A 10,618-nucleotide genomic window follows, 5' to 3' on the forward strand; every position below is an offset into this window, starting at 1 on the left:
CATGCTTGAAATTGATAGCCATGTAATGCCATGCGTGTATGCTTAAGCCACCATATGACTCACAACGCATAATGTCAACAGCAAGTGTCTATTCGGGCAGAAATAGTGAACAGGAAATGTCAAGTAGAAGGTGGTGAATGTAGCAATACACACGCACTATTGCTTGTCGTGTCTGAATGGAGGGAGGAGCAGGCGGAGGGGAGAGTTAATGGAGATAAAGGACAACTAAGGGACTGTTTTACTGTTCATGTTGTCATTATTTTAACATGTAACTTATAAAAAGTCAGCTCATCTATATGGTGCTATTCTTACTAATAATAAACCCATTAAATCAAATATTTCAATTGTGAAATTGAGAGGGAGAGAGCGTGTGTATCTGCCTGTCTGCCTCTCTCCCTCTCTCTGTTTCTGCATGAGAATATGTCTGCATGCTATCTCTCTCTCTCTCTCTCTCTCTCTCTCTCTCTCTCTCTCTCTCTCTCTCTCTCTCTCTCTCTCTCTCTCTCTCTCTCTCTCTCTCTCTCTCTCTCTCTCTCCCTCCCTCCCTCTCCCTCCCTCTCTCTCTCTCTCTCTCTCTCTCTCTCTCTCTCTCTCTCTCTCTCTCTCTCTCTCTCTCTCTCTCTCTCTCCGAGAGGCAGTACGATACCCCAGTTTACATGTATTTCCAAAGACCATTAGATTCAGACAAATTTACATAACACTAACATCTCTTACATATTTTACATTTATTTCCATAGATAGACCACTGGATTCACAAAAATAACAAAAATACCTCTCGACACATCAGACAAAAAGAAGGTTTATATATATATATGCTTATATGTATTTTCCCCATCAAATTCTGACCGGAGACGGAGCTTAAAGCAAGATTTAGTACCTGAAATGTGATACTCACTACCAATACAAATGGCAGCATTAATTTATGCTTGTTTGAAATTCTGATATAGAGGTCAAGCACAAGTGCAAAGTTTCTGATAAATGTTGATAACATACATTTGGATAATGATCCTTTTGGCTGAAACCGGCCTAGGCACAAATCCAAAAACAGACATACTGCTAAAGTTTAGAATAATAAAAAGAACAAGAAATAAATGTAAGTTATTGGAATGTTTGATTTTTGGAAAACAACACAAGATATTCACAAGTATACAAGCAAACGTGTTTTTTTCTTTGTCTCATAATTATGTGTCTGTCTGTCCACAATAAAGACCATTGGGTCGATGCACTCGTCAATGACTTGTTTTGTAAACAAAAAATAAAGTTCTAACAACTATCAGGTCTAGGAATAGTCAATAACAATTTTTTCAAAAACATTTAAAGTTTATAAAATCAAAACTTATTTTTAGAAAAACACACACCTGAAGGTCGTGGTTTGTTCTTAAGTGTTTTGTATGAGAGAACTGTGCCACCCCTGCAGATATCCATCCAACAAATTGTTTCTCGAAGGATATGAAAATTTCATAATCCTCACAAGTGTAACATTTATAATTATTACATGGGCTGTGCACATCGTTAGAAATAAATTCATTGTGAACTGTCAGTTTCTGTCTATATGTGTTTCTGTCTGCCTGTTTGTTTCTCTGTTTGTTTGTCTGTCAATCTGCGTACCTATCTATCTACCTGTATGCCTACTTGTCTGCCTACCATTCTGTCTGTCCCCATGTCCTGCGTGCCTATTAGTCAGTCTATATGTCAGTCTGTTTTTGAGTGTTATGTATGAATGTTCTTAACAGCATAAAAAGACCGCAAATAAAGCATGCACCGTACAGTTCAGTGCGCACCTAATAACTATTCCTAATCTTCCGTATCCTAGACCTGCCAGCGTTTCTTTACTTTATAGAAACACTTTGAAAAGGTTTTAAAGGGTTTGCTTTAAAGCGTCTGAACTAGCAGCCGAATTAAATCACTGTGCTTGTTTGCTTACACAGAGCCCTGAGAAGATGCCCATACATGCGACGTGAGTTAAAAGAAGCTTTTATCCGCAGTGAATGTCGCTTAGCCAGAAAAGGAGAATTGGTGTGTGTGTGTGTGTGTTTGTGTGTGCTTGTGTATGTGTGAGGGTGGGTGTGGATGTGTGCATGTGTGCGTGTGTGTGTGTTTATTTGTGTGAGTGTGTGTGTGTGCGTGTGCGTGTATGTGTGTGTGTGTATGTGCGTGTGTGTGTGTGTGTGTGTGTGTGTGTGTGTGCGTAAGTGTGTGTTCTATACATACTGTCAGTTTGTCACTCTACTTCAAAAACACCCACACACATAGCCGTGTGAAGAGTGTTGAGGTGAAGAACAGCACTTGCGTTTTTTGGCAACAGTGTCCTATCAGAGATCGTGCTTCACATTGGAATTAACTCACTTCCTTCTTCTACTCAAAACTACCCCACAAGGAAGGTATATTATAAACGCATAGTACACGCTTTAAGCCCTGTCGAGAAAATGGGTGCAACTTTACTGAGACCAGAAGTGTTTCTACTGTGGAACATGTTTGCTTCAAATGTCTGTGGCATGGGGAACTTCGGTAAGTCATTCTTTATGTTCAAATGAATAAGTGTATGTTAAACTTGATGCCAAGCCAGTGTCAGATTCAAGCATTGCTCTGGTAAAGGTTAAGGGGCTGACGTTGATGCACTGGTACATAATATAATACGTAAGATCTAATTCTAAAGAACGTACTAGTACAGCCTTCTGATTTATTTCTTCTTATGCCATGGCAGTAGAAGACTTATTACGAACTTTAAAAAAATGGTTGCTCTCCATCAAAAAAAAACTAGTAAAGGCTTTAATGTTAGAGGCCTTGGCACTAATCCAAAAGCAGACAACTTGTTTCACGAACGAAATGAAACTTTCCTTGATACAAACAATTTCATAATCATCACAAATCTAACATTAATAATTAATAAATTAAACGAGACTACCTAGGTGAAGTTTAATTTGAATTATTAGGAGTATAGTGATGGGAAGGAGCAATCACATGAGATGCAATGCGCGGGAAACCAGCCAGTATTTAGACGCGATTGACCTCCTGAAACACGAGACTACCATGGGTGGGTATCATGGAACCAAAAGGAGCCATGATGGGAGGGCATGTGATTGCTCCTTCCCATCACTATACTCCTAATAATTCAAATTAAACTTCACCTAGGTAGTCTCGTTTAATTTATTAATTATTACTCGCATAGCGATTGGTCAGAACCAATCACATGAGAATTCAGAGAGGAGGTCAAGAGCATAAACACAAAGTTAATCAGCAATACTGATTCAAAATTTATTCAACTTTGGTTACAAAATTGTCCAAAACAGATTGGCTCACACTCTTCTGAGACACTACAGGTTTGCAATAAAATTTGCTGAAAGTGCTCTTTCTTGCCCAACCAGCAGCATTCATAATAGATTCCAGAGGCACATCTCTGCTGAAAGCGGCAGATGCAACTGCAGTTCTGGTGCTATGAGCAGCAAACTTAGTGATATCAATGCCTGATAATTCAAGAACAATCTTGATCCACCTGGAAATAGTGTCACGGGAGATGTGTTTATGTGGCTTCACATATGCAATGAAAAGTTCTCTCCCTTCCCTCAGGGACTGTGTTCTTTTCAAGTATTCCTTTACATGCTCTACAATGCATAATTTCTTGTTCACAAAACTAGACACAACTAAAGGTTGTACATGCTTGCCTGGTTTAGACTGTTTTAGTACTGAGCTGTAAACAAAAGTGCATTTGTCCTTCATCACTTTTACATCATTCACTTGTAAAGTATGGAGGGTTTGACCCCGCTGTCCCGATACCAAAGCCAAAAGCATGACGAGTCTCAAAGTAAGATGCTTTAAATTCAGTTTCTCCACTTCCGCCCAAGTTTCCAAATATTCAACAACAGTGTCAACATCCCAAGCCTCTTGGTATTTTGGCAGTGAAGGCCTATTCTCAAACACTCCTTTTACAACCCGGCATACAACTGGATGACTACCCACAGAATGATAATCAGAATTATTATCACTGAGAAACGCAGATACTGCGCTACGTGCCAAATTTACAGTACTATAGCTGGCTCCGGCTTTGTACAGTTCAGCCAAGAAATTGGCTAAGTCTACATGTGATGGGCACACCACACTGTTTTCCACTGTAAATGTATGCCACTTCTTGATGTAAGTGTTATATGCTTTTGTTGTATTAGGCCTCCATGAGTTCATCAACAAATCCACAGCATCACTGTTCATTCCTTGTTGCTGGTATGTCTTCCGAAAACACTGCAAACTAGCAGATTTAGTCTCTTCTGAAGAATCAAGGAGTGAACTGCCCCTGGTTGACTGGGAAGATGTAGTAGTCTGGTCCTGCAGGATAATCGCACTGGAGGAGCAATCAGCAGTCTCTGGATCAAAGGGTACCACACCTGCGTAGGCCAGTCCGGCACCACCAGCACGCCCACAGCCTCGTCTCTCTGTATTTTCTGCAGCACTGCTGGGATCACACTGAAAGGTGGAAACGCATAAAATACAATTCCGTTCCAAGACATGCTAAAAGCATCAATGGCTACCGCAGCCGGGTCAGGCCTATACGCCACATACCTCGCCATCTGGGTGTTCAGTCTGGAAGCAAAAAGATCAATTTTAGGGCACACAGCTAGTGTACACAATGCTGATTGCAGCGCAGTACTATCCAGCTTCCATTCAGCATCCATATTGATGTGCCGTGATTCACGATCTGCAACCACATTCTCCTTTCCTGGAATATGAGCTGCACTGATCCAGACATCATTCTGAATGCACCAGGACCAAATGTCAAAGGTTACTTTATTACAGTCATCTGAATGACTTGTCCCCATGTTTTGGATACAAAACACAGCAGTTGTATTATCCAGCATTAACCTCACGTGTTTGTTCTGTATTTTCCCTTTGAAACACTGTAATGCCAACAATGCTGCTTTCAGTTCCAGAACATTGATGTGAGCCTGTGATTCAGTAGGCAGCCACTGGCCCCCTGAAGGTACCCCTTCACACTGACATCCCCAGCCAGTCAGACTGGCGTCAGATGTGATCACAATGTCAGGCTCACTGGGTAAAATGTCATTGAAAGCATGAATCACATTATCCACCCACCAAGACAGTTCCTTTTTACTGTAAGGTGACAGTTCCATTTTCTGATCAAAATCACCTCTGTTCTCTTTCAATGCCCTGGTTTTTTTCTTTTTCTATGTGGCGGTAATGCAGTGCCCCATATTTTACTGCCACAAAACTTGCCACCATCTTCCCGATGACCTGCGCTACATCCCTGATCTTGACGTTTTGTTTACGCAACAACACTGCACAGCAATCTTTCAAACTATCAGCTCTTTCTTGTGTTAGTCTGACAGACATACACTCTGAGTTAATAATTACACCCAAGTATTGTAACTGCTTGGAAGGCTGAAATTCTGATTTTTTGGGGTGCACGACAAACCCTAGTTTCTGAAACATAGACACTGTGTCAAGAACATTTGCTGCACACTCTTGTGCTGAATTTCCCAAGAGCAAAGAATCGTCTAGGAAAGAGGATGATATGTGGCCTTTCTGTCTTAGACTGGCAAACACCGGCTTGAGGAGCTTCGTGAACAGTCTAGGTGCCAATGCCAGACCATTTGGAAGAGCATTATATTCATAGACCTGCCCCATCCACGCAAATCTGAGCAGTTTGCGGTAGTCTGAACGAATGGGTACAGTATAGTACGCGTCTTTCAGGTCAACTGAGGCCATGAAGCAGTCTTTGCTGATCAGAGATAATGCCACCCTCAAAGTTTCCATCTTGAAATGATGGTAAGTGACCTGCGTGTTCAATCTCTTCAGATTCAATATCATTCTGTTTGAACCATCCTTCTTTTTCCTGGTAAACACAGGGGAGAGAACTTCCCCTGGTGCATGAGTGCATGGTGAAATAACCTTCTTCTTCAACAAATTTGTAATTTCTGCATCAACAGTCTGACTATCCTGTGCATTTAACTTTGGTCCTGAATGTGAACAAAGACTTGACAACGTGTCCAAGGGACAATCAAATTGAATCTTAGCACCTGTCACAGTACTCAGAATGTCTGAATCTGAAGTTATCTCACACCATGCTTTTGCAAAATTCTGAATCCTGCCTGCTTCGAAAATTAAAACCTTTGATTCTAACGATTGAACAAGCGATGGCAAATTGTCCTGATAGTCACTCACCTGTATTACTGGTTTTGAGCTTGAGCGTGGTAGGAGCTCTGATTGCTTTTGGGTCTGCGCTTGGCCCCTGTACGAGTTGAAAGGAGGCCTGTGACTGTGGAACCCTCTGCTGTGGCCTAAAAAAGCCCCCTTGCGTCCGCTGTCATAAGAGCGAAAGTTCCCTGAATGGCTGAAAGATCTCTTCTCCGGAGCTACATCCGCTCCCATTTTCTCAGTCTCCTTTGCCTCTTTCAAGGTGGAGGCGAAATTATCACCAAACAGCCACCCTGTTATTGGCACTGAGTCGTCGAAGATTCTAGACAGGTTTTTGTTCACATGTGGTCGCAGAGCAAACCTTCTGCGCATGCTCAGCTCTTTGTTTACATGCCCCAGTAGGCCAATCGCGTCCGTGCAGTGGCGGAATTCCTCATCTGAATGAGATGCCGTTTTCTCTTGAAGCAGTAACACGGGGGATAACCTGTCAAAGGCCGAACAGAAGCCGAAGGCCGCTCATGACACGTGTGAAGGCAAGTTTTGTCTGTTTTCTAGGTATTGTTTGATTTATGTCGGGATTTAAGGTAAGCTACTGATTCAGCGATGACTAAATTTGTTTCTCGATGCATAAAAAGTCAGGGAGCGATTGATATTTGCCCGTAAATAGCCTTCAAAGCTGAAAATGTCGGCGATCGAGCACCGGAAATGGCTGTTCGATGGGTTTTGCAAGTAGAAATGTGCTTTATTTCACCAAATCAGCTCGTATTTGGTATGGGTACGGGATTCTAGAGGACGAAGGAGTCATAAGAGGTGCAAAGAAGTGCTATTTGGGAGTAGAATAAATCTTCCGAGACAGTAGACAAGAGAAGGTCATATTTGAGAGATGCGCGTAGGCCGATTGTCTTTCCGACAAGCGAATGATACAGCAGATTAATCATTCGTTTTGACCAGAAACCTAGTCTCTAGTTTTTATGAATGAGTTTTTTTAATTAAAACAATCACGAGAACTCTCTTGCTTACCCTTAAATCTTTATCCTTGTAAAATAAAGTTATCTCTCTATCATAGTTTCTTTTTGGCCTGTTGGCAAGTCTTCTCTCACTCGTTGAAATAATAGAAAACTGTTGATAACACATGGTAACCGGTTGGAGTGGGTGGGGGGGTAAGTTAGCGCAAGGGCAGCTGATGGCGGTGCCATTTGATGTCTGATTCGATCGCGGGGATGCATCGGCCGTAGTTGTGGTTTTTTTGTGGGGGGGGGGGTGGCGGTGGGGGGGGGGGGTGCCGGGGGGGGGGGTGGAGTGGCAGCAGATGTTGCCTGGAAGCGTCGTTTTGCACTCTGTGTCTCTGCCCGGGTTTGGGGAGGGGGTGGGGGTGGGGGGTGGCGATTAACGGTTGCCTCTCCATGTCTACTCACCGGGGAGGGGGAGGGGTGTCAATTGACTTTTTTCATGCATTTGATTGCATCTCCAAAGAGTTTATGTTGAAGATGTTTGAAAAATTTGGTTTTGGAACTGATTTTGTGAAATGGGTTGATGTTTTGATGAAAAACGCAAAAAGTTGTGTAAACTATTGTGGTTGGTTATCTGAATTTTTTAATATTGATTCCGGAATAAGGCAAGGGTGTCCTTTTTCCGCACTTGCCTTCGTATTAGCAGTTGAATTGTTAGCAATCAAAATTCGAGAGGCCAAAAATATAAAGGGTATGTCATTATGGAACAACGGAGATATGAATAAAGTTTTGAAATTATTGTTGTATGCTGATGATGTTACATTGTTTTTGCAAGATGAACATGACATGTTCCAAGCCCTGGCTTTGATTGGTAAATTTTCAGAAATATCAGGTTTGAACATAAATCACCAAAAATCCAAACTAATGTGGTTTGGGTCGCGGAAGAATTGTAGGAATGAGTGTTGCGGTTTTGCATGTACAGACAAAATGAAAATTCTAGGTGTGTATTTCTGTAATTATATGCGTGCGTCAAAAGTGAAAGAGAATTGGGAAGAGAGAGTGAATGTTGCAAAAAGGCTCATCTGCGTGTGGGAGAAAAGGAATTTGAGCATTATTGGTAAAGTCTGTGTATTCAAAACGTTTATTCTGCCACATTTTGTCTATATAATGCAGGCGCTGATTGTACCAGACGACGTTCTAACTGAAATTAATAGGTTAATGTTTCGCTTCGTGTGGCGCAAAAAAGACTGCAACAGAAAAGCATTTGAAAAGGTGAAAAGAACTGTTTTATGTAACGAAGTAAAGCAAGGTGGATTAAATATGATTGATTTGCGTCAGATGCAGTGTTCCTTTTTGTTAAGCTGGGTTGTGAACCTAACTCTGTCTAATGAAGACCAGAAATGGTCATGGCTCCCAAAAGCACTGTTTTTCCGTTTTGGGAGTCGCTTTGAGTGTTTTTTTGCGAACATTAATAGCAAACCATTTAAAGGATTGGACAGTATTAAATCGGAATTTTGGTCCGCTGTGTTGAAGGCATGGCTTGATAACAATCAAGTCGATAATAATGGTAATTCTGTTTCCGGTTTGTTGTGGAACAACAAAGATATAATTTGTCAAGGAAACCCACTCTTTTTTGCGGATTGGATTAAAAGTGGTATTATGTATGTGAGCGATGTGTGTGAGAATGGACGTTTTTCTACCTATGAAGAAGTGTGTGAAAGAACTGGCTACACTGCAAATAGATTGCTTGAGTACAATGTTGTTCGAATAGCTGTACATCTCCTTTTAAGAAATGTCGATATAAACGATGTAAATTGTTCAGTCTGTGACATTCCGACCTTCTGTGGGAAAAAAGTTAAATCAGTAAAAGAAATTCGAAAGATTCTGGTAGGAAAACAATACAGCCAACCCTGTTCAGAAGGATTTTGGAGAAGAAAATTAGGATTTGAAATTGACGAAAAGAATTGGAACTTAGCAGCCACTGTCACTAGTGAAGTTCGATTACGTGTACTGCATTGGAAAATATTGCAAAACATTTATCCAACTAATATTTTATTGTGTAAAATGAAAGTGAAGGCTGATAAAAACTGTACATATTGTAAGGATGAACTTGATGTATTGGAGCATTTTTTCTTTGAGTGCCCAACAGTGCTCAGGTTTTGGAAATATATTGAAATGTACATTTTAGTAAACATTGGTGAAAGAATTAGGTTGAATGTTACAGATGTGCTTTTTGGTATAAAAAGTAACAGCAAAAATATGAAGAAGATTAATCACATTATTTTAATCGCAAAGATGTGCGTAAGCATTTTTAAAAAAACCGATTCACGATTAACACTGGAAATTATTTTTGGAAATCATGTTGTTTTGAGAGTTCGTTAGTCTGAAGTTTTATTAATTAAAAACAAACTATTGTTTATTTTCTTTGATATAATGTAAAGACAGCCATACATTATGATGCGAATATTGTTTAAAAAAAAAAGATCAATATATGATGACATATGATCTTTTTGATGCTAAAAAAAAAAAAAAAGTCTCTACAGTAAGACACAGTCAGTGGTATTGCAATGATGTACATGTTTTGTTATGTTTTTATGTTGCAAATAAAACTCAAAAAAAAAAAAAAAAAAAAAACTTGACCCGGTCACTATAAGGTCAGGGAGTCTTCTTCTAGATATCGATGGTTTGGTGAGAAAAAATGACAAAGGCATGCATGGGCATTGTTCGTGTGTGAAAGTAGTGAACCAATTTGAATGTCCTCCTCTGAGAGTCCATGTATTTGCCCTCCATGCTCTGCTGTACTTGTGGGAGAAATCTGATATTAGATTTGTCATTATGAAAAAAAAAAAGAAAAAAAAAAAAGAAAAAAAAAAAAGCAGATGTTGCCTGGAAGCGTCGTTTTGCACTCTGTGTCTCTGCCCGGGTTTGGGGAGGGGGTGGGGGTGGGGGGTGGCGATTAACGGTTGCCTCTCCATGTCTACTCACCGGGGAGGGGGAGGGGTGTGCCACGGCAAGGAATTGTAGGCCTTGAAAGAAAGGGTGAGGGGGCAGCCGCGGACTCTGCCGCTGGTAACTTTGCCGGCCAGCCGACTAAAGAGGAAACTCTCCAAAGTGATGTATGGCAGCATAGTAGCACCAAAAGTAAAATTACTCATTTCATTGCATGATGGCTTATACAAGCACATGTTAAGACAAGCAATTGTAATATACCTGTGAGTCTTAGTACAGATTATTGCCATAGGCAAACGATTTGCCACAATAGTGGCATATGGCCGGAGCAGCGGATCCGGATGGACCTGGCACAGGTCCATCTACTTCTTCCTCCACCTCCTCTGCCACAAGAACCATTTCTTCGTCTTCAGACTGCATAAACAGATGCTCTAACCCATTAGAATGAGTGTGTGTGGGTGTGTACGTATGGGTGTGTATGTGCGTGTGCGTGCGTGCGTGTGTGTGTGTTCACGAGAGACAGCTATTTGGCTTAGTGTGTGTGCCGTTATCTAAGGGCAACAGGGTACGTGTGG

This window comes from Littorina saxatilis, linkage group LG4 (assembly GCF_037325665.1).
Source record: "Littorina saxatilis isolate snail1 linkage group LG4, US_GU_Lsax_2.0, whole genome shotgun sequence".
Taxonomy (NCBI): domain Eukaryota; kingdom Metazoa; phylum Mollusca; class Gastropoda; order Littorinimorpha; family Littorinidae; genus Littorina; species Littorina saxatilis.